The sequence below is a fragment of the Lissotriton vulgaris genome, chromosome 2_1 (assembly GCF_964263255.1).
Source record: "Lissotriton vulgaris chromosome 2_1, aLisVul1.2, whole genome shotgun sequence".
Lineage (NCBI taxonomy): Eukaryota > Metazoa > Chordata > Amphibia > Caudata > Salamandridae > Lissotriton > Lissotriton vulgaris.
In genome coordinates this window covers 892,633,645-892,656,484 of record NC_141687.1, presented here as the reverse complement: position 1 = coordinate 892,656,484, position 22,840 = coordinate 892,633,645, and the positions used below count along the sequence as shown (strand labels likewise).

The window sequence follows — 22,840 nt, the reverse complement described above, 5'->3', positions numbered from 1 at the left end:
TTGTGACACTGAAATAGCAGTTCCTCAAGAAGACAACATAAAAGCATAGCAAAAAAAGGAGATAAAGCAACTAAATATATTACAGCAAAGTACGGATTAAAATAGTTTGTAAACAAGCATTGGAAATGCAATAGGTCTCGCATTAGAAAAGTTGTAGCTATTGGTCTTGTAAATGAAAAATATTTTATTTATGTGTTGGTTTTTAAAATAGCTAAATTGATAGCTTTGTCATTTACAAAGCCAATAGTTATAACTTTCGCGAATGTGACACCTATAGCATTTGTAATGCAACATGTTTTGTATTTACGTGACTTAGATGGCAGCTCTGGTCGTTAGGCCACATCTGCAGTTTACCTGCAGCACAGAGTACTACTACATTAAGTGGTGTGACAAGCAGAAGTAAAAGAACTCCAGTTTCATTCTAGCCATTTCACATGAAGCTAATTAAGGCAGATATGCAAACCACATGATTTAGTTAAGCACAGCATAAGTTGCCATCAACAACTGACGCAGGTGATCGACAGGCTTATTACACAAACATGTCTTCACATTACGGTGTCCATCCCACCGAAAAGCCTTGTACGTAGTACCTGGGGGAAGCACACACCATACTATGGCTGGCTTCGGACAAATGTAATTTGCCAGCAATCTGCCAAGGTTATCAACGTGACAGCACTCTTCATAAGAGCAGGCTGGCTACACGTGCCCTGGTTTATTTTACCATTAACATCATGGCCGTTTTCAAAACTATAATTCAACATAAAATCAGAAATGTCACTCGAGACCTTGCCACACATTTGGCCAGTCTGCACTTATTTCGCTCGAGCCATAGTGTTAGGCTTGTTTACTAGCCAAGAAAATGCTCTTACGTATAACTCATAAGCGCTAGCTTTTGCCTCATGTATGTATTTTCCAAAACTTTAGTAAGAAAAAAATACTACCTGTACCTTTGACAAGTACAGTTACTGAAACCTAGAAACAATCCAGACAATAGCAGGAAATGAAGAAAAACGCCCTGGCCATTTGATGTTAAAAGGCTGATTGGTTAACGAAAATCCTGCGGGTGCAGAGTGTGTGTGTGCGGGTGCAGAGTGTGTGTGCGGGTGCAGAGTGTGTGTGCGGGTGCAGAGTGTGTGTGCGGGTGCAGAGTGTGTGTGCGGGTGCAGAGTGTGTGTGTGCGGGTGCAGTGTGTGTGGGTGCAGTGTGTGTGTGAGCGGGTGCAGTGTGTGTGTGAGGGTGCAGTGTGTGTGTGAGGGTGCAGTGTGTGTGAGGGTGTGGTGTGAGGGTGTGTGTGAGGGTGTGGTGTGAGGGTGTGTGTGAGGGTGTGGTGTGAGGGTGCAGAGTGTGTGCGAGGGTGCAGAGTGTGTGCGAGGGTGCAGAGTGTGTGCGAGGGTGCAGAGTGTGTGCGAGGGTGCAGAGTGTGTGCGAGGGTGCAGAGTGTGTGCGAGGGTGCAGAGTGTGTGCGAGGGTGCAGAGTGTGTGCGAGGGTGCAGTGTGTGCGAGGGTGCAGTGTGTGCGAGGGTGCAGTGTGTGTGAGGGTGCAGAGTGTGTGTGCAGAGTGTGTGAGGGTGCAGTGTGTGTGAGGGTGTGGTGTGAGGGCGTGTGTGAGGGTGTGGTGTGAGGGTGTGGTGTGAGGGTGTGAGTGTGTGCGAGGGTGCAGAGTGTGTGCGAGGGTGCAGAGTGTGTGCGAGGGTGCAGAGTGTGTGCGAGGGTGCAGAGTGTGTGCAAGGGTGCAGAGTGTGTGCGAGGGTGCAGAGTGTGTGCGAGGGTGCAGAGTGTGTGCGAGGGTGCAGAGTGTGTGCGAGGGTGCAGAGTGTGTGCGAGGGTGCAGAGTGTGTGTGTGCGGGTGCAGTGTGTGTGTGCGGGTGCAGAGTGTGTGTGTGCGGGTGCAGTGTGTGTGTGCGGGTGCAGTGTGTGTGTGCGGGTGCAGTGTGTGTGTGCGGGTGCAGTGTGTGTGTGCGGGTGCAGTGTGTGTGAGGGTGCAGTGTGTGTGAGGGTGCAGTGTGTGTGAGGGTGCAGTGTGTGTGAGGGTGCAGTGTGTGTGAGGGTGCGGTGTGTGTGAGGGTGTGGTGTGCGGTGTGAGTGTGGGTGGGGGTGCGGTGTGTGTGTGCGGTGTGGGTGCGGTGTGTGTGTGTGTGGGTACAGTGTATGGGTGTGGGTGTGTGCGAGGGTGCGGTGTGTGTGAGGGTGCGGTGTGTGTGAGGGTGCAGTGTGTGTGAGGGTGCAGTGTGTGTGAGGGTGCAGTGTGTGTGAGGGTGCAGTGTGTGTGAGGGTGCAGTGTGTGTGAGGGTGCAGTGTGTGTGAGGGTGCAGTGTGTGTGAGGGTGCAGTGTGTGTGAGGGTGCAGTGTGTGTGAGGGTGCAGTGTGTGTGAGGGTGCAGTGTGTGTGAGGGTGCAGTGTGTGTGAGGGTGCAGTGTGTGTGAGGGTGCAGTGTGTGTGAGGGTGCAGTGTGTGTGAGGGTGCAGTGTGTGTGAGGGTGCAGTGTGTGTGAGGGTGCAGTGTGTGTGAGGGTGCAGTGTGTGTAAGATTGCAGTGTGTGTAAGATTGCGGTGTGTGTAAGGTTGCGGTGTGTGTAAGGTTGCGGTGTGTGTGAGGGTGCAGTGTGGCTGCAGACATGATCTATTAGCCATAAACAGGACCAGGCAGCTGTGTTCAGATCTTAAAGGGAGTAAACTTTCCAATGAATGAAGAAAATAACAGATAAGCTGTGTGTGCGGGTGCAGAGTGTGTGTGCGGGTGCAGTGTGTGTGTGCGGGTGCAGAGTGTGTGTGTGCAGGTGCAGAGTGTGTGTGTGCGGGTGCAGAGTGTGTGTGTGCGGGTGCAGAGTGTGTGTGTGCGGGTGCAGAGTGTGTGTGTGCGGGTGCAGAGTGTGTGTGCGGGTGCAGAGTGTGTGTGCGGGTGCAGAGTGTGTGTGCGGGTGCAGAGTGTGTGTGCGGGTGCAGAGTGTGTGTGCGGGTGCAGAGTGTGTGTGCGGGTGCAGAGTGTGTGTGCGGGTGCAGAGTGTGTGCTGGTGCAGAGTGTGTGCGGGTGCAGTGTGTGTGCGGGTGCAGTGTGTGTGAGGGTGCAGTGTGTGTGAGGGTGCAGTGTGTGTGAGGGTGCAGTGTGTGTGAGGGTGCAGTGTGTGTGAGGTTGCGGTGTGTGTGAGGGTGCAGTGTGGCTGCAGACATGATCTATTAGCCATAAACAGGACCAGGCAGCTGTGTTCAGATCTTAAAGGGAGTAAACTTTCCAATGAATGAAGAAAATAACAGATAAGCTGTGTGTGAGGGTGCATAGTGTGTGTGTGTGAGGGTGCATAGTGTGTGTGTGTGTGAGGGTGCAGAGTGTGTGTGTGTGTGTGGGTTCAGTGTGTGGGTGTGTGTGGGTGCGGTGTGTGATGGTGCGGTGTGTGATGGTGCAGTGTGTGATGGTGCAGTGTGTGATGGTGCAGTGTGTGATGGTGCAGTGTGTGATGGTGCAGTGTGTGATGGTGCAGTGTGTGATGGTGCAGTGTGTGATGGTGCAGTGTGTGATGGTGCAGTGTGTGATGGTGCAGTGTGTGATGGTGCAGTGTGTGATGGTGCAGTGTGTGATGGTGCAGTGTGTGATGGTGCAGTGTGTGAGGGTTCAGTGTGCGTGAGGGTTCAGTGTGCGTGAGGGTTCAGTGTGCGTGAGGGTGCAGTGTGCGTGAGGGTGCAGTGTGCGTGAGGGTGCAGTGTGCGTGAGGGTGCAGTGTGCGTGAGGGTGGAGGGTGCAGTGTGCGTGAGGGTGCAGTGTGCGTGAGGGTGCAGTGTGCGTGAGGGTGCAGTGCGCGTGAGGGTGCAGTGTGCGTGAGGGTGCAGTGTGCGTGAGGGTGCAGTGTGCGTGAGGGTGCAGTTACCGTGGACATACACTCATGTCTTTAGGATTTCCCCATTATGAAAGTAATATTCAGGCCAATATTCCCCCAGAACGGGGCTGACTGAAATGATTCTCAAACATATAAGGATGCCTGACCAGCTGAAGCCCCGTTCTGTGGTTTCCCTACATTTTGACTAAAAGTGTGACTTGTCACGGCAAGTAGGAAATGGGACTGGGAACCTAGCCTCCATTGCTAAACCCTATGACAGGTAAGCCAAGGAGGCTACGGTGGTTTTATTTATAGATGTAGCTGTTTGGTAAGGCACTGGTTGTCATTTTACGACCACTTACGGGGCTTAAGCCAGGCGCTTGTAGTCTACAGTATCTACGTTTGCGGAAGTGCAGACCACGTCACCTATGGGATCGCAGGTGCGGACTTTAGGCATCACAGCTCTGGCACAAGCTGAGACACGGTCCCGAAGGATCGAATTACTGTAATTCCTGCAGGGGCGTGGATTTCTATTACCCATCCGACAAAACCCAGATTTCCTATTAGATCTTAAGGGCAGTGAACTCTTTTCCGCATGTAACTGTGCAAGTGCAACCTGTTCTAACCAGAGTACTGCGTGGAACTCGCCCTACACAGGTGCCTGCACAGCAACCATGTGAGCTAATTGCCGGTCACCGTCGTGTTATGCAAGGCCTGCAGCACTGGCAGACCCGCTCCGCTGTCCCTCTGTGTACTGATCATTTCTGAAGGGACGGGAGCCCCCTGTCGAACTCGCACTTGCGTGATTTGGGTCAAACCACATGAGTCAGCGCCAGGCCTTTGCTGCCGACCTATGTATAACGGAAGAACGCCAGGCACCCGGGAGCTGCAGGCCAAGCACACGGCAAACGCTGCTGGCACTAAACCAAGAAATTTGAGGAGCATTCCCTTCCTGTCCCTTCAGCGTCCAGTGGTCATGAGCACATTGACATCACAGGCCAGCCTCCCACCGCTGAGGGACAATTGTGTACTAGACTGCCCCCATCAACTAACGTCCCGACTCCCGAGGGAGGCTGCAGAAGTGCACTACAGCCAGCGTTTCGGCCCCCTCTGCTGAAGTCGCTGGAGCAGCGCTCTGAATGACAGCTGTTCAGAACGAGGCCTGACACGCAAATAGGAATTCCGGCCGGGAGAAAGAAGAGGCGTGACACGCACGAACTTCCTGAAGGGGCGGAGAAACAACGGAGCGGGCTGCGGAGTCTGTACACGGAGGGACAGGACGAGAGGAGCCGGTGAGGGGGGGCGTCGGGGCACATTGACGGTGCCCGCCCCCCCAGTGATGGAAGCCCTGCATGTGCCCAGTGAGCGGGGTTGGGAGTGTGTGTGCGCGTTTGTGTGTGTATGTATGTAAGCCCTGGGGGGGGTGGGGGAGGGGCTGCGTGCCTGCGTGTGTTGTACCTGTGTGTGTGTCTGCCTGCGTGTATGTGTGTGTGTGGTGGGGGGGGGGGGGGGCGGCAGCGTGTGCAAGTGTGCCTGTGTGGTCTGTGTGCAGGGGTGTGGAGGCTGGCCGTGTGCGCACGGGAATATGAGGCACGGCGCCTTGCGCGTCCACGAGGTCAAATCTGCGCTCGTGCCACTCTCGTGTCCACATTCCCAAATACGGGCAACATTAGGTCTCGAGCAGACACTGCTTGACCTAAAAAAGGAATCGCTTTGTATCTACACCAACTGTATAGAAACTTTGCTTGGCAACATTCAGTCTCACAAGAGAGATGTGAAGCATATAATGGATTTTAATGAGATGATACTATGAATTATGTCATACATTTTTATATATATTTTTTAAACATTTTGTAGTACAGTGCACAGAAGGTTTTATGAATGTTTCTCATGTGTTTTTATATTTAACATACAGTGCAATGGTTTTAAAAAGACTAAGCACTAGAATAATAAACTTGAAACTTGAAACGGTTGGTACAGAATCTGTGGCTGGATACTCTATATCAGATAAAGCGTTACAGAAGGTATGTAATTTGTTCATAGACACTTCTTCGCGGAAATCCTTACCTCAGAATAGATACCAAAGCAGTCTCTGCCCAGCGGTGGGTCTGCGGACTATTACACTAAAATGTTCTAGGGGACTGAACAGGCAAAATGCCCATCTCGCCAGAGATGACTGTCTAAGCAGTAATGTTTGACAAACGTGCGCGGTGATGGCCATGTGGCTGCTTGACAATGTCCAGAACTGGGATTCTTCACGCTAGAGTGGAGGTCGCAGATTTAGCTCTGGTGGGATGAGCTCTCAAGCTCTCTGGGTTGTTTGCCCAATGAGTGGCATATTTTTATACAGAGGACAATCCATCTGAAGATGGTTCTCTTGTGGGCTGCCTTTCCTTTCTTTGCACCCACAAATCCAACAAAGTGTTGATCAGTCTACACAAGGTATACATTACAAATGCAACCCCACCACATGATTTTGTGACTGCATATACCTTTTGTCCAATAGCAGACAGTGCTCAGTCAGGCAAATGTAGATTATGGCAATTAGGGGTAAGCATATGGTCAGAACAGGAAACAGAAATGGGTATAGGCAAAACAAAGAATACTACATCAAAAAGTAAATTCTAAAGTGAAATATAACTTATTGGACAATACTAGCATGTGTCTAGCAACTATCTGGTCTAGCAGAGGGATCCTGTCGAACCCTGCGATGGAAAGCTTCAGGAAGGTTCACAGGTACAAACCATCTGTGACCATGCACAGCACCCAGCATACTGATTCCAGGAAAACATGTGCCTATGGCTTTAATTTATTACTTCGGCAGCAAGTATGAATCAAACCTCAGAGACAGAGTTGCTTGTAAGTGCACTTTGACAGACAAGCATTTATTACAGGTTCCAGTTTTTCATGAGAAGACACATCACAACAGGACAACATGCTGATCAGTTTAAGCAGGTAGTCTAGCCAACACACTGGGGTCAACTGGTTGTGAATGACATATTGGATATATTGATACTAATGTTAACAGAGTAGAAGACTGGTTGAGCTTCATGAAAATGGTGGATTGTACTGTTAATTGTTTTTAACAGGAAACCTGCAAGATACATATGGCTGTTACCTTTCTAGATAATGGGAATGTAAAATTCAGCTCTCATGTAAGGGTCATACTTTGCTGTGGACACTATTGTATCTCTGACATCCAATATCAAATGTACATTGTTCCTTTGTACTAGGCCATCATTATGCCACAGTGACAGGTCACATAAGGGCAAAGGGTAAAGGGTAAGCTGTATGAACTGGCAGGTCACGAAAGGGTCAGGTATGGACAAATCCTCTGAGATTTAGAAATTAATTGGCATAATTCAATCCACTTGTAGTGTTGAAATGTTGAAGGTAGTCAGCGTCTTTTCACAACAAGCACTGGCGTTGCCAATAGGTCTCGCAGTAGGAAAGTTTGAGCTATTGGTTGTGTAAATGACAAAGCCCTTTATGTATTCAAAATGATAACAACAGTGAAAGGCATTGTTATTTGCCATTGTAATAGTTCCACCTGTCGTACTGCGCGATCTATTGGCAAGGTGAGTGTTTTTCGTGTGTGAGTGGCGTTGTGTGTGTGAGTGGCGTTGCGTGTGTGAGTGGCGTTGCGTGTGTGAGTGGCGTTGCGTGTGTGAGTGATGTTGCGTGTGTGAGTGATGTTGCCTGTGTGAGTGGCGTTGCCTGTGTGAGTGGCGTTGCCTGTGTGAGTGGCGTTGCCTGTGTGAGAGGTGTTGCCTGTGTGTGAGGCGTTGCATGTGTGAGTGTGGTTGGCAGTGTGAGTGGCGTTGCATGTGGCAGTGGCATTGCATGTGTGCGTAGTTGAGTTGCGTTGTTGAGTGGCGTTGCATGTGTGAGTGGCGTTGCATGTGTGAGTGGCGTTGCATGTGTGAGTGGCGTTGCATGTGTGAGTGGCGTTGCATGTGTGAGTGGCGTTGCGTAGTTGAGTGGCTTTTAGTAGATGAGTGGCGTTGCGTCGATGAGTGGTGTTGCGTAGGTATGTGGCGTTGCGTAGGTGAGTGGCGTTGCGTAGGTGAGTGGCGTTGCGTAGGTGAGTGGCGTTGCGTAGGTGAGTGGCGTTGCGTAGGTGAGTGGCGTTGCGTAGGTGAGTGGCGTTGCGTAGGTGAGTGGCGTTGCGTAGGTGAGTGGCGTTGCGTAGGTGAGTGGCGTTGCGTAGGTGAGTGGCGTTGCGTAGGTGAGTGGCGTTGCGTAGGTGAGTGGCGTTGCGTAGGTGAGTGGCGTTGCGTAGGTGAGTGGCGTTGCGTAGGTGAGTGGCGTTGCGTAGGTGAGTGGCGTTGCGTAGGTGAGTGGCGTTGCGTAGGTGAGTGGCGTTGCGTAGGTGAGTGGCGTTGCGTAGGTGAGTGGCGTTGCGTAGGTGAGTGCCGTTGCGTACTTGAGTGGCGTTGCGTAGTTGAGTGGCGTTGCGTAGTTGAGTGGCGTTGCGTAGTTGAGTGGCGTTGCGTAGTTGAGTAGTGTTGCGTCTTTTCGTGGCATTGTTGTGGATGAGGGGTGTTAGTATGAGGGAGTTGAGGGTGAGGGTGAGTGTGAGGGGAGGGGAGGCAGAGTGAGGGAGGTTGAGGGGGTGAGGGAGTGTAAGGGAGAGTGAGGGTGAGGCTGAGCGGGTGTGAGAGAGTCAGTGAGGGAGTGCGTGAGAGGGTGAGTGAGGGGGTGTGTGATGTGGTGTGTGAGAGCGTGATTGATGGGGTGTGTGAGGGGTGTGTGAGAGGGTGTGTGTGAGGGTGTGTTAGGGTGAATGAGGGTGAATGAGGGGGGGTGAGGGGGGTGAGGGTGGGGTGTTGAGGGAGTGAGTGTGAGGGTGTGAGGGGTGAGGTTGAGGGGGTGAGTGTAAGGGGGTGGGAGCGTTAGGGTGTGTTATTTTTAGGGTGTGTGAGGGTGAGGGTGAGTGAGGGTGTGTGACTTTTCTGGTGTGTGACGGTGCTGAGTGATGGTGTTATGGTGCTGAGTGGTGTGGTGGTGTCCCTGAGTGGTGTGGTGGTGTCCCTGAGTGGTGTGTTGGTGTCCCTGATTGATGTGGTGGTGTCCCTGATTGATGTGGTGGTGTACATCAGTGATGTGGTGGTGTCCCTAAGTGCTGTGTTGGTGTCCCTGAGTGCCGTGTTGGTGAGAGATACTTTTTAAGGATTGGAGCAAAAGCATGGGTTATCCTTTTCCTCCATTAGATTCAGAGTCTGTTGATGAGGCAGGGAGTGTGTTGAGTGATGGTGGTGACACCATTTTGGATGTCACAGCCATGATTTACAAATGTGTGATGACGATGGTGCAGGAGGAGACATGTTTAATCGGAGCTGACAAAGAGCTTTTAAGAGGTGTAGATGGGGAATAAAAATTAACTTATAAGAGAACAGAGACACAGAATCTTCTTTCTTAGAGGATATCTGGAATTAAGCAGTTGAAGGTATAAGGACAGGCATGGAGAACGTGGGTACCCTGGTGCTTGGGGAGGAATTTGATTCTTCTTGAGGCTTCTGTGGTAAATCTGGTTAATTTTCTCTCTGAGTTGTATAGTAACGGATTGAGTTCTAAGACTGTGACTTGTTATACGTTCACTGTAGTGGCCAGTCATTCTTTGTTAGAAACAGGTTGATAAATAAGAATAGTTGAGTTCGCAGAGTGCCTAAGAGCATGATATTAAAGTAGGCAAAGAAGGACTGGGTATAGTTATTTGAGATGGAAGTAATGTTTTTTTAAACTATGTAATAAGTATTTGAGTTTGTGTGAGATTAATTTGAAGTTGGCAACTTTGAAGTGTGTCATGTATTTTTGATTGTAGCTGAGAAGCAGGTTTTGCAGTCTGGGCGGGGCTTTGCTTCAGATTTTGAGGAGAGCAAAAACTATGAATGAGATTATTTCCCTGAGGTTTGGAGAGAAGAGAACCCACACTTTTGTGATTGCATGTATGCAACAATATAAACAATTAGAATGGAGGAGTACAGACAACGGATGAGGAGCAATTGTTAATTTTACATTTGAACCAGATAAAGTTATGATGGCAGCAGCAATAGCAAGATGGAATAAAGGAGTCCAGGGTGACTTGGAGGGATTCAAAGCTCATTCAGACATCAGCATGGCTGTATGTTACTTGAGGGCCACCCAGTGGAATACATGGTTAATGGCTGCCACAGTAGGCCCTCTTCCTCAAGGGCTTGGTTAGGCCCTGATGAAGCCGGGAGTAGACCGCGGAGCTCTGCCCTAGGAATCCACCAGAATCCTGAGTCCAAGCCTCACTAAACCCTTGATGGAACAGCAGTGGAAGAGCCCCAGAGCAAGTAATATAGGCCTTGGGGGAGTGTCGTGCCGCAGATTGCGAGAAAAGCGGGATTAGGTAAAGGAAGATCCCGGGAGGCCGCAGACAAAATGGCGCCCCGCCATGCAGAACGAGTGCTGAAGTCGAGAGCCCGCGGGCAGAGTACTCAGTGAGATCGGAGGCGTGGAGACGGCGCAATCACAGCAGCGAAGGCGGGCTGCAGGGAGTGCACTGGATGTCTGAGTCCAGAGGTAATAACGGGGGTAGGGATTCCAGATATCCCCAAGACGCGCAAGTATAGGAAGAGCTGAGGAGGTTGTGATGAATGGGAGAACGCGAGTGGTGCTTGAAATGGAGAGGTGTTGCAGGTGAGCTGGAGCAACCACAGGCCTGAGAGAACTCATGGCCCTGCCTGCCACGCTCTGCAGCCCGAAACAGTGCAGGGATCACAAAGAAGGCGCAAGTGAATAACGTAGTCGGAAGAGGAGCCTAGGAGCAGAAATAGAGACTCTGCCTTAGGATAGCAGGAGCTGCAAAGTGCACAGGACGGCGGTGGTGAGGGGCCTTCAGCAGTTCAGGTGGGAGGCGACTCCGCAAGTGGAGGACTGACCTTCATCCGGAGGGATGAGAGGGGGCACAATAGAAGACTGTAGTGCAGCCTGCGGAGGGGGATAGTGGGAAGCGCCCCAGGGCCAACGATTGCAGTCGCATGCTGGTAAAGCATGGAGAACCCCGGAGAAAGAGACTGTGGAGGGGAGTGAGAGGGCCCACGACAAGCTCAAGATACAGACCGGGGAAACGGGTAATGAAGGAGACAATTCAGACACCATACCGGCCAGTGCGAGAATGGACGGAGTGGAGTGTGAAATTGGAGAACGTGATGGTGGGAGACCCAGTGTGAGCCCCCGGCATCAACGGAGGAAGGGCCAGGCTGAGTGGGCTGGACGGGTCCGGAAAACACAGGAGGTTTGAGGGAAGCATCGGGTGGAGCTCCCTGGTGGGACTGAGGAGTGCAGAAAGAGACAGGGGGCTGCCAACCATCCCCCATCCAACGTCCAACCAACAGGGAGGTGAGGCCGTTGGCGAATATGGGCAGGCAGATTACGAGGGAAGCCGGATGGGGGCGGGAAAGCCTGGTGGGAGGCGTGAACACCGGATGGGGGCGGGAAAGCCTGGTGGGAGGCGTGAATGCGCGAGGGGAGGCAGGCGGATTGGGAGAGAAGCCTGATGGGGGCGGGAGAGCCTGGTGGGTGGGCGTGGAGGCGTGAATGCGCGAGGGGAGGCAGGCGGATTAAGAGAGAAGCCTGATGGGGGCGGGAGAGCCTGGTGGGTGGGCGTGAATAAGGGGAGGACTGGGCTGGGCTTGCATGCGATGCGCGTGCATGTACACGGGCACTGCATGAAAACCGCGGGGCTGAAAGCCCTTTGGTTTGAAGATGTTTTCGCCACATGAATCTCGCTACGCTCGATGCGCTTGCGCGCATCGATAGGTCGCGAGACCTAAAAACTAAATGGCTTCTTCAAGTTCTATGAAAGCTTCCATACCTGTGGCCCACTGTGATCAAGTGACTGACTTATTACTGCAACGCATAAGTGATCATGTGTTGAATGACCCTTTTTTTAATCTGATGATTTGCGCGGTCTGCTTTTTTACTGCTTCAAACCAAATAGAGTCTTCCTATCGACAAGCAAAGGTCTTGTGCTTGGTTTACAACTTCATCCACGCTTGTTGCTACATTGAGACACCATTTGTTCATGGTCAAGAAATCGTTGGATCTAAGCAGCTTTTGCTCCACCAACCAGATTGGCAATAAACCTCAACTCTGGCCTTTTTTGGTGACAGGGGAGGTATAGTAACTATGTTCTAGGATTACAAGTCATAACTTGCCACAATGACACTTGCTTAGGCCAGTCAGAGTATGAGAACAGTGAGGTGGTGGAACTCTGTCCTTTTAATTACAGCATCGGGCATCCATGTCCATTTGTAAGGATAACACGGCCAGTAAGCCACCATCATCACTGCAGACCGAGATGAAATTTTCCATTGCCAGCTATATGACATGCTGATACTGTCAATAACTTTTCTGTCAGCATTAAATAATCCAAAACTAGATGCTTCCATCAATTGATAGCTAAAAGGTGTTTGAACCACTCAAGCACACTAACCTTACGAAGATTTTCTGTGGAATACAGAGTTACAGTTTTAAGCTTACGACCGCTGGGCCTATCATGCCCATTCCATTCAACGCTCAAAAAGGAAGTACCAGGGGGGGCGTGGCCAACTGCCGAACATGGCGGCAGCTTAACTCGGGAGCTCCGCAAGGCAATCCGGCCCGCGCAATAATCCGCATGCACATCCGTCTACTGACCTGCCCGAAGGGGTGAAATCGGCTCCGGGAACCAAGCGGCGCCCATCAGGCCGCCCCCGGCGCAAATCCGATGCCGGGAAGTGCTCCATCCGCCAGCAGCGAGGCGAGGCCTACGACAGCTCAGCAGCACCGGCCTAAAGTACGGGAGCAGGCCGGCCGGAAGCGCACCTTGCCCAGCCGGAAGAAGTCAACCTCAGCCGGCGCCCGCACCTCCCCGCCTAGCGCCAGGTCCCATCACAGCGCTCAAATAACGCTACATCCGGGAACGACCTCCGGTCCCACTGAGCCAAGACCTCAATGACATCAAGGGCGGGCGAGGCCCCACACGGCGTTGAAGCAATCCTGGATCTGCACTGCCGGGCGAACACCCAGCCGCTTGCGGCAAGGTAGGGCAGAGGACGCCTGGGTCGGCGCAGTCCCCCCGCAGCTCTGAACATTACTCCGGGCCGCCGCTGGATGGAAGGGCCGACTACACCGTGGAGGCGCCAGTCTCCGGCCACACATTGCAGCCCTAGAAGGCGGCGGCGCGGCCCACGTGGAGCGGGGAAACGTAACGGTATGAGAGTGGTGCACACGCAGCCAACAACACAGCGAGAACCCTTCTGCTGACTCCAACGGCAACCACTGTAAGGCTAAACTTCAGGCGGGGATCGACCTGGGCCCTGCGGTACCCGCTCCTTTACCGGCTGCTTCGACGGCGAACGCCGAGGGGAAGGCATACACGATAGGTGGCCGGACCGGAACCAATTGAAAGGCCGGACACTGCAGATCCAAGCATAACAACATGACGGGCAAAAACACGAGGAGCACGACAACGACGCAAGCTAAGCTTGATAAATTTGCCTATGCCCAGGGCGGCCACTCACAGGGGCCTGGACGACACTCAGCCGGTGCCTCCGCCGGTGCCTCCTCTGACGCCAATGGCACTGGAAAAGTCACACTGGAAGCCATAATGAGAACCCTCACAGACGTCCAGGCGACGGTGGGCACCATCTCTACCGAGGTGAACCTGCTGCGAGCAGATTTTAAGAAAATGTCGGAGAGGGTGTCGCAAGTGGAGGTAGTCACGAAATCCCTCATTGAAGACACTTCAGATCTTCAGGTGGCGATGGAGCGACTGGAGAAGACCACTAAACAACTACAAGAAAAACTGGATGACCAGGAAGGACGCTCGAGAAGAAATAACGTCCGCATCCTAGGCCTTCCGGAATCGGAGGGGAAGGGGGCCATGGACCTCTACATCGAAGACCTTATTAAGACCAAACTGCAGCCTAAAGGCCTGTCCGCCTTCTTCTCCATCGAGAGGGCTCATCGTGTCCCGGGGGTACGCCCAAACCGGGGGCCACACCAAGGCCGGTGCTGGCCAGACTCTTCAACTTTAGGGACAGGGACGCCATTTTGCAGGCAGCCAGAGTGGCGCCGCCGGTGAAAATCCTGAACTCCACTCTGGCATTCTTCCCAGACTACACAGCCGAGGTGGCCAGGCGTCGAAAATCTTTCAATGAAGTCAAGAAGACGCTACGAGACAGGGGACTACCCTATTCAATGCTCTTCCCTGCCAAACTGCGGATTGTGGCTGAGGGGAGGACTTGGTTCTTCGACAACCCTGAGGTGGCACGAGAATGGCTGGATGGCTGGAGACCGGCGGGCAAGCCTCAACGCCCGCACAAAGACCGCCAGGACCGCCGTAGTGAGAGGACGCCGGAACACCGTGCGGCCAGCCCGGCCACTGAGCAGGGCGCGGCCGGGGGCCTGGAATCCGACCTTGAGAGGGACCCGTTTGATTCTGGTCAGCCTAGCAGGGGCTGATTGACTACAATGGGAGCGACAGGATCTGGGCACAGCCCTTGGGACCTTGGGCCGATGGAACTGAGTAGGGCCGGTTATGGCCGGAGCCTGTAGGGGACTCACCAACCCCACAAGCAAGTAAGACTAGATAGGGGGGGGACAAAAGCACTCTGCCAAGTTGGGGATGCGGGCGGGAATTCGTCCGTGGTGCAGGGGAGCAGGGAGGGGGTGGAGGGATGGGAGTTGCGAGGTTCAAGTTAAAGTTAAGTTTTTTGGTCATCATCATTGCGATCTTACAAGGCACAGGACTACTGTTCACTGCGGGCGGCATGCGCCGCCTCCGCATTCTGGCTTCCTTATCCTGCTGCACATGGTGCACACGGTTCATACACTCAAATGGCACAACATGATCGAGATACACCAGCTGTAGGTGCTCCTGTAACGACAAAGGTGCCCCCATTGAAGCTCCTTACATGGAATGTCAGGGGGTTGGGGGACAAAATTAAAAGGGGTCTGGTGCTGCAAACTATTAAACGTAATCGGTCAGGCGTAGTGCTGCTGCAGGAAACACACCTAGCAGGGAACACCTGTAAGGCGCTGAACAGGCGTGGGTACACCATGGCAGTACACTCCGAGTTTACCTCGGGTTCCAGGGCCACCGGGATACTCCTCAGAAACAATTCCCCCTTCCTGGTCACTGGCCACAAGACAGATGATCAGGGGCGGTTCGCAGCACTCTCAGGCCAGTGGGAGGGGAGGGCCCTGAATGTGATCTCTGTATACATCCCCCCAGCACTGCACGCTACAGCCTTGCCAGCACTTAGCCGATTCCTTATTGATCTCCCAGAAGGGGACATGATCTTGGGGGGAGACTTCAATGCCATCACAGACCCCCTACTAGACACCTTTCCCCTGCGGGATCGTCAGAGAGGGACAGCCGCCCTTCCGGGATTCTTGTCAGCTATGGGCCTCACAGACGTCTGGCGTCACCTGAACCCCACAGCGCAGCAATACACACACTACTCAGCACCCCACAATAGCCTCTCGCGTATTGACTACTTCTTCTTTCTAGGGGTTGGGCTGAGCTTTGTGGATAGCCTTGATATCCTGCCACGAGGCATTTCCGATCACTCCCCGGTCTCCCTTCACCTTTCTACCAAAGATTGTAAACGAGCTAGGCTGTACCCGATCTATCCCAACTATCTGCAGGTACCTAACATTAGGAAAAAACTCAAGTTAACCACTACACACTATTTCACTGAGAACACAGGGTCGGTCACCTCACCCTCAGTTCTGTGGGAGGCTTACAAGACGGTCCTCAGAGGGGCGTCCATATCAGCCATTACTGGGTATAAAAGGGAGTCTAGGGCTACACTGGCCAATTTGGAATTAGCATTACACACGGCGAACACTGCGCATATGGCAAACCCCACCCCTGAGACGGTCCATGAACTACAGCTCCGTCAGCAGCAACACCAGGCACACCTCACTGTGATCACCAAAGGGCACCTCGCGAACACTGCGCACAGAATCTATGATGTGGGCGATAAGGCGGGGAAGATGCTGGCATGGCTGGATAAACGAGGTGGCAGTAACAAGGGGATACACGGGCTCTACGATGCGGCCGGCGTGCTGCAAACTCATCCGGAACAAATAATCCAGACTCTAGCTCGCCACTTCCAGGGGATCTACACACCGACACGGCCAGTCACTGAGCGGGAAGCCACAGAATCACTTAGTCACATCCCTGTCCCCGCACTCACACCTGAAGCACAGCAGGAACTTGATGCAGACCTAACAGAGGGAGAGGTCCAGTTGGCAATACAGGCGCTGCAGTCAGGCAAGGCCCTAGGCCCAAACGGAATTCCTGTGGAATGGTATAAAACGATGGACTCTGTGCTGGCCAGGCCCCTCTTGGACAAAGACAGCGCAAAAAAGGCGCTGCTTCCGCTCAACCAACGCACGGCCACCATTGTGGCCATCCCCAAACCAACCAAGCCACCAACAGACAGTGCCTCATACCGACCCATTTCCCTGCTCAACACAGAAGCAAAGGTCCTGGCGAAACTCCTGGCCAGTCGCCTAACCAAACATCTGAGTACCCTAATACACCCTGACCAATCGGGCTTTATGCCACACAGAAGCACAGCGTTAAATCTACGGAGGGTCCATGGGGTACTGGCGAAGGCGCATCTTCTTGCGGAGCAGGCTGTGATACTTTCCCTAGATGCTAAAATGGCATTTGATTTGGTAGAGTGGGAATACCTTTTTGCTGTCCTAACCCGCATGGGTTTCGGGCCCCAATATCTGGCATGGGTGCGACTACTGTACACCCAACCGATGGCACAGGTGGTGGCAAATGGTCGCATATCTTCGACCTTTCCGCTGGGGAGGGGAACTAGGCAGGGGTGCCCACTGTCGCCCCTGTTGTTTGCGATAGTGCTGGAGCCACTGGCAATCCTACTTAGATCGACGCCGTTGTTCAGGGGAATCACTTGGAGCGACGGGTGGGAGGACAAGGTCTCCCTATACGCCGACGACATGTTAGTATACATGACCGGCCCAACTGAAGGGGTCCCCGCCCTGTTGGCAGTTTGCGATGAACATGGCAGGGCCTCGGGCTATACCCTGAACTGGTCCAAATCTGTACTCTATGTCCTTAAGGGCCCGGCTCCAGTGCTGCCGGCTGACTGTCCTCTCACAGTAACCACCTCCTCCTTTAAGTACTTGGGTATCTATGTGACGAAGGACTCTAAACAGTTCTATATCGAAAACCTGCAGCCACCTCTGCAAAGATTGCGTGCTGATGTCAAATACTGGGCGGCACTGCCGCTGACCCTCCTAGGGCGCGCGGCGCTCTATAAAATGATGGCTCTCCCAAGATTTCTGTATGTGCTAGAAAACTCCCCTTATGTGGTTAACCCACAGTACTTTAGACGGGTAGCGGCGTTGGTCTCCAGCCTGTTGTGGAGTAATGGGCCGGCGCGGATAGCACAGGCAAAACTGGTGAAGAGCTGGTACGAGGGGGGTATTGCACTACCCAATCTCCAACTATATTACTGGGCATCACAGCTTAAGGTTATTAATCATTGGATCCACGCCTCACGGGAAGACCCCGCATATAAGGCGGACTGGTCGCAACTGGGGACTGAGGGCATGCTCTCGGTGCTGTACAACTACCCGCAGGTGAAAACCCTGCTTGGCCCAACATTCCACACAGCGACACTCTGGCATACGGCGCAATCACGCCTAGGGTGGAAGGGTAAAATCACCAGGCTAACACCGCTATGGGACACTAAGACACTGGGTAACCTGCGGACTTGTAAAGGGTTTGCGAGATGGGAAGACATAGGGATCTCGGTAGTGGGGGACCTCTGGGACAAGGGCACGGTTATTCCTTTCCAGCACCTCCAGCAACAATACGGCCTGGGGCCCACTGAAACGTACCGTTATGTACAAATCCGGCACACACTACTGCAAGCGATCCCACCAGACACCACACTCCCAGAATCATCGCCACTTGAGGATAGGCTGCTCACCGAATTCATGGAGCAAAAAGCGACCTCACTCGCATACAAAAAATTGATTAACAACATGCCAGATCCCACTCACAAACTTAAAGAGAAGTGGGTGGAAGAATTGGGCGACATGGATGAAACGGAGTGGAATGAGGCATTGGCCTCGCCGAAGGAAGTGGGCATATCAGCCAGATTCCGCCTGGTGCAGCTCAAGGTGTTACACCGCACCTACTACACTCGCACACTACTCCACAAAATACAGAGAGCGCCACACCCATACTGCCTCAGGGGATGCGGGGAGGAAGGGACTCTCCTACACACGTTATGGGAATGTCCACAAATCAGGGAACTATGGCGACAGATTATGCGCACAGTCTCTCAGGCCATCAATGTCTCTGTCCTACCGGAACCTCGTAAATGCCTGTTGAACATCTGGAACCCTACAGACTTAAACAGGTACGGACAACTGTGGGTCACCCTAGCAGTGACAGTGGCCAAACGAGACATTGCACAAAGGTGGGGCGCTCCAGAGTTGCCGACGGTGGCAGGGTGGATAAGAAACATGGACCTTCTCATGGTAAAGGAGAGAGCAGTATATGTATTAAGAGCCTGCCCCCGCAAATGGAATCGGGTGTGGATACCATGGAACACATATAGGGGTGACCCATGTGAGGCATTGCCAGAGGGTGAGGACTCGGAATCGGAGGAAGACGAGGACTAGTGGCAAAGAATGTGCTAGCGTAAACAGAGGAGGGGCCGGGAGGCGGAGGGTGTGCACCACTACTGCAGACAAAATGCTGAATGTATATGCCTGTAGGATAATATATGTGAACGTACACACTTAATGGTATAATGATGACCGTTGTTGGGTTTTTAGACTTGTTTTCTTTATTCTTATATGTTCCCGCTAATACCACGTAGGGGAGAAGTCAGCCTACTGAATCGAAATAGTGGGGACGGGATGGGCGTTAAAAAGAAGGGGTGAAATTAGGCCTTGTAATGCATATGACTGTTTATTCACTTTAAAACTACTTGGCCTTCAATGGAAATGATAACTGTTGATGCAAATTGTGTTAAATTCTTTCCCCACTAGGGGACCATAATGATGTTATGTCGTTGCAACTACAAAATGTCGAAATGAATATCTCTTCTAAACACCTGACAATAAAGAATTTTCAAAAAAAAAGGAAGTACCAGACCATAAGTGATCTGGTCAAGACTTGTAGGTCACCAACCAAGATCTAGAATATTCCTCCACGTCATGCTTTTACAAGTTCGACAGTCACAATAATTATTTTTTGCCACCTCACATGATAACGTGTGTGTGTGTGTGTACGGGTGTGTACGTGTATGTGTAAAATTGGTGATATTGACTAACAGATTTAAAACATGTCTATTATACTCTTCCCTTCTAAAAACACATAGCAGAAGATATCATTACTCTCACGTGCACTGTCAACATTCGCTAGCTTTACACTACATTTACAACAGTTGAATCCTAGAGGTGGCATAATTGATCAGGTCACAGAAATCGTACATCTGGTACCTGGCCTTGATATGGTGCTGTTTGAAAGAAAAGCAGTTGCTCCCAAGTAGATCATAGATTGGTTTTATAGGACTCTGCATTAAAAAAAGATTTAAAGTTCTCCAAAGAAATGCACTGTAGTTTATTAAATTCGTTTCAGGCCTTTGATATTTTTTTCTGCAAATATTGTCAGCAGCCTTCATTTTTTTTAAGTCACTCATATTTTTGGTTCCCTGCTTACAAATGAAAAAAAGTCAACCTACCATTCTACTGCATTTAATAAAGGAGCATTCCTTGGACATTATAAAGAGCCATGAGTTGTTCAATCCTGAAAACTTGCACATTTTTGTAACGTCGTTAATGCAACAACTTCCTGCTTTGCTTAAAGTGCTCAACTGAACACTAAAGGCTTTGGGTCAATGATCCTTTTATTCCATTTTGAACATCTTATACCTGTGGATGCTTAGCTCACTTTGTTCGGTTTATAAAATAACCACGTAGACACATGCCCCTTGACCCCAAATAATACGTTTTTTGTGTCTAGAAATAGGAATTCCATACACCCGACAAACAAAATTCAGATTGAGTGAGCTACCGAAGTCTATTCTACTTTTAACTGGAAAGCTTAAAGAGATCCACAATTCAGACACAGGCTGAAAATATGAAACATATACTGCACATAGAGGACAGCAACCCCTTAAGAAGCTAGTCGCCTGGCTAATTGGCCAATCTTTCTGTAGATTTTATTTTTGAAGCATGTGGGTATTGATGACGGGTGGCATTTGACAACACTTGCGCACAATTGCCTAAATTAATTGGGTCGTAACATCTTGTATGCGACTGTATTGGGCCTCACAAAATAAATAAAACAAGATAGGAAAAGGGACCCTATTATGTAGAGCAGAAGAAACAGAGCCACTAGTAAACTATCTTAGTGAGAACAGGAGATAGGCCAACCACTCCCCATCTGAATAAGAACTGGACACTCCAGATAAGCTTAGTTTACAACCCCTTGAAAAATCTACAACAATTTTCCAGGAAGCCAACTTTCCAGAGAAAATGATAACAAAGGAGATCCCTGAATGAGGGGGCACAGAGATGGGTGGATAGAAACAGTGGGAGGGTCTGGTGAACACAGGCATCATGTATTCCGCTTGGTGAACTTATTGACACAAACTGCACATAGTCTGTGTAAGCAAATGAGAGATGAGGTAATTGGCTGGTCATTGCTATGAGTCGGAAGGGTGACCATGGCATTTGGTGGCTCTTATTATTATTATTATTATTATTATTATTAATAATAAAGAAATGTATAAAGCGCATGGTTACGCCATCTCGGCGTGTCCCCGCGCTAAGTGAGAAGGAGGTGGCAGTTACCGCAGCAGCGGGCCTCACCATGCTAATCAGTGAACAGGTAAGTTTTGGGCAGCTTTCTAAATTTAGCTTCCGAGCTTTCTAGCCTTAGTTTTAGAGGGCGTTTAATCCAGTTCTGAGCAGCCAGGACCCGGAAAGAACTACCTCCCATTTTCGCCTTCTTTACCTTTGGGATTACCAACTGGCCAGTCCCGCCAGATCTAAGAGACCTTCTTGGAACATACCTAGTGACCAAGTCTCTCAGATAAACCGGGCCAAAATTCTGAGAAGCGAGATGACAGGTAAGTAGCGTCTTGAACATAACTTTTCTTTACTGGGAGCCAATGCAATGAATCGAGGGCCTTTTTTTAAGCTGCCCTCCTGGGCTGCATAAGAGCCAGCCGTGCGGCAGCATTCTGTAGCACCTGTAATCTCCCAAGGCCCTTAGCCGTGGCTCCCAGATAAAGTATGTTCCCATAATCAAGACGGGATGTAATAAGAGCATGTATCATAGTCTTCCTAGCCCCTAATGGGAGGAGATCCAACGTTTTCCGCAGTTTTTTTAGTACTCCATAACATTTCCCAACTACGCGTCGAATATGTCCGTCATAGGAGAGACTTGAGTCAACCCAGATCCCCAAATTCTTTGCCTCTGTACACAGTGTTGGGGTAGGGCCCAGACTCGGAGGCCACCATTCCGAGGTCTAGCTTGAGGTGTCACTACCCACCACCAGCACCTCAGTCTTGCGGCCATTCAATTTCAGGCAGTTCTTATCCATCAAGGAGGCAAGCTCCTGCATGCAAGCTCTGAAATTAGATGCCGCCACCTTTGGTGTCTGGGACAGCGAGATCAACAGCTGGGTATCGTCAGCATAGGAGACTACATCTACTCCAAAGGCCTGTACTATCTCCGCCAAAGGAGACATGTATAGATTAAACAGGGTGGGACTAAAGGCAGAGCCCTGAGGAACTCCCTCCTCCAATTTATTATCATTGGAGTAATGTGCACCCTGTCTGACCTGGAAACTGCGCTCTACTAAGAAAGATTTTCAGGGCCGAGCCCGAGACACCGCCTTTGTTCAGACACTGTAGCAAGGTGTAATGAGCCACAGTGTCGAAAGCTGCACTGAGATCTAACATAATCAGTGCCATGGTGTGCCCCGCATCAGCCCCCTGTCTGATGGTTTCTGTGGCGCGTAGTAGGGCAGTTTCCGTAGAGTGGCCTACCCGGAATCCCGATTGTGAGGGATGAAGGAGACTAGCGTCTTCCAAATGAGTCATAAGTTGGTGATTAGCTACCTTAGCCAAAAATGGCAATAGCGAGATGGGTCGCAAATGCTCTAGTATGTCTTGACTGACATTGGGTTTCTTCATGATTGGCAAAACAATAGCTCGTTTCCAGTTAGCTTGCAACGTGTGTAAGGTAAACGAGGTATCTAACACATGTCTGATAAACGGCTCAAGAATATCCAAGCTTCCCCCCCCCCCCCCATCACCTTGGTGGGGCAGGGTCTCTAGGAGAGCGGGATTTTACGCTAAGGCAGATACTCCCTAGGGATTCAGGAGGGGGAACCGTAAAATTGTTACGTCTCAGCCCTGTCTTGCTCTCTCCCGACTGTTCTACAAAATCCGCCCGCTGATTACATTTCCTGTGAAGGATGCACAAATTTTCTTCACCTTCTGCGAGAAGTAATTTGCAACCCGATTGCACTCTTCAACTGAGCCCCTGCTAGACACTGTCGTAGCAGCCAGGGAGGATATTTCCGTATAAATTTTAAAAAGTTCTTTTGTAGAAATTTCAGCCCTGGCCTTATAGTGAGTGGCTTTAGCCCGTCTTAACAGGCTTTGATATTTCCTCTGTTCCTCTCTATATAAGAGTCTGTCCTGGGTCCGAAATCCTTTTCTCCACTGCCTCTCCAAATGTTTACATTCCGCTTTAGCCCGCTGTAGGGCGGGGGTAAACCAAGGAGCTGATTTATGCCCTCTGCCCCTAGCTTTATTCAGGAGCAGAGGTGCCACCTTATTGAGCGCGTTAGAGATACGCCTCTCCAGATTCTCAGAAGCAGTTTCACTGTCAGAGCCTCTTGGAGGGCCATCTACACTCAGTTCTCTATTAAAGTTGTCCTGTACAAAGTTTTTCCACTTCCTACTCGGATGACCACTCATTACCCCCTCCTGTCT

General features: G+C 51.1%; 1 protein-coding gene across 3 annotated transcripts in view; it reads right to left on the bottom strand.

Moving 5' to 3' along the window:
- Positions 1-22,840, bottom strand: part of RRAGC (Ras related GTP binding C) — a 136,869-nt gene that overhangs the window by 31,242 nt on the left and 82,787 nt on the right. The gene's annotated exons all lie outside the window — the stretch shown is intronic.